The sequence below is a fragment of the Morone saxatilis genome, unplaced genomic scaffold (assembly GCF_004916995.1).
Source record: "Morone saxatilis isolate NCDOM2014 unplaced genomic scaffold, NCSU_SB_2.0 Contig1, whole genome shotgun sequence".
Lineage (NCBI taxonomy): Eukaryota > Metazoa > Chordata > Actinopteri > Moronidae > Morone > Morone saxatilis.
Window position 1 is genome coordinate 276,442 of NW_023339651.1, and position 1,934 is coordinate 278,375.

The following is a 1,934-nucleotide window of genomic DNA, read 5'->3' on the forward strand; positions in this document are numbered from 1 at the left end:
AGAGAGAGAGAGAGACAGGGAAGATTTAAACAGGAAATCAACAAGCTGATCGATTACATTAAAGTCAACACATTTCAGTCTTTGTGGCTGTTTTTTTGTCTTTTTGGGATGTGAGTTAAACAATCATAAATATAACAATAATATTTTTTTTATATTTTTGTTTTAATCTGGTTTCTTTTTTCCACTTTATTGCTCAAACATTGTTGGATGATGTCTGAGGAGATTCTGATTTCTGGAACTCGTGTGACCTCTGACAGAAACAGTGTGCAGTCATCAGAAAAGGGTTAAAGCGCTCAGATTGTCTATTAAATGCACTAAAATGATATAAAAATGTCCCATATTTATTTTCTTATTTAGCATTTAATTTTCCACTTTATTAAAGAATTATTGTTATTATGTATTTGTATCTTCTTTGTACCCTTCAGTGTGATTCCAATGGTAAAGTAATGTAATGTAAAGGTAATTCATTAATTACATTTGTTAATGTCTATATTTATTTTACTGTTATTGTTGGTGTATTTAATTACATGTTTATTTATTTATTGGTCTAATCATTTATTTGTTTTTAATTTGGCGGTGTTGGTCCTCCATATGTCTCGCCTTGTTTTCCTCCCTTCGTCCCAGCGACATTTTATCTTCAGGCTGCTATTGGATTTTGTATCAGTTATCTACAATCTATTGATCACCAACTGTTGATTGATAAGCTGGGTTTTACTGCTTTGATTTTATTCCTGTATCTTTTGTTTTTTTAATTTACTTTGTGTAAGTAAACCTTTTTATTTTTAATAAAATATTGATGAGCATTTAGATAAACTGTAGGAGAACAGATCAGAAACAGACGCACAGGACGATTCAAATGAACCGTTCCTGAATTCAATTTGTCTTGTATGTATGAAATCATCAGATCGGTTTTACACACTGCAGAGTGTGTGTGTGTGTGTGTAATAGGAACAAATGTGTTTGTGTGTGTGTGTGTGTGTGTGTGTGTGTGTGTGTAATAGGAACAAATGTGTTTTGTTCTGCTGCTGCGACACACTGGAAACAAAATAAATCTCTCAGATGTTTTTTTCATTTTATTTGAGTGTTGGATTAACACACACACACACACACACACACACTGGCCACCTGTCATTTCCCCTGCCTTTTGTGTGTGTGTGTGTGTACAGGGAAATGAGGGGTTTTGCATATCAAAGATTGTCTGCTTTCATTAGTCAGGAGGACACACAGAGAGCTGAATCATTTTCTCAACTTCATATTTCACTTAGGTCCTAACAGAATTTATTATCATACATATTTTTATGTATATTTAGCACATTTATAGTAATTAATAAATCAGATTTTTATGTATGTATCACTGACAAATTTATATTTCAATAGGAGCAGTTTTTCGAACTGCTTTTACTCTCTTTGTTGTTTTTCTCTCTTTGTGGTCGTTTCTGTCTTGAACACGCAGTTAAAGCTCCAGTGTGTCACATTAATATAATATAATATAACCTAATATAATAATAATATAATATAATGATAATATAATATAACATAACATAACATAATATAATATAATATAATATAATATAATATAACAGAATATAATATCTATAAGTATGTTTTCATTAGTGTTTAATCAGCTGGCAGAGGCGACCATGTTGAACCGCCATGTTTACAGTGGCCCAGAACAGTTTGTGATTTTCACCATTAAGACTTACAGGTACCTAAAACCGGTGTCAGGTGTTTCTGTGGCAGATGTTTGTGTTTATCAGCGTTATATTTAATTGTTTGTCAGACGACATTTGAATGCGCTGACATTTCAAACTAATATGGATGAAGATACAGCAGGAAACTGTAAATGTCAGAGTGATCAGTGTCAGTACAGCAGTGACTCACAACAACACAAACAACGAGTACTACAGACAGAGGACAGACAGACAGGCAGACAG

General features: G+C 32.8%; 1 protein-coding gene across 1 annotated transcript in view; it reads right to left on the reverse strand.

Moving 5' to 3' along the window:
- LOC118333075 (cGMP-dependent protein kinase 1-like) overlaps window positions 1-1,934 on the reverse strand; it is a 20,605-nt gene that overhangs the window by 5,400 nt on the left and 13,271 nt on the right. The window lies entirely within an intron of this gene.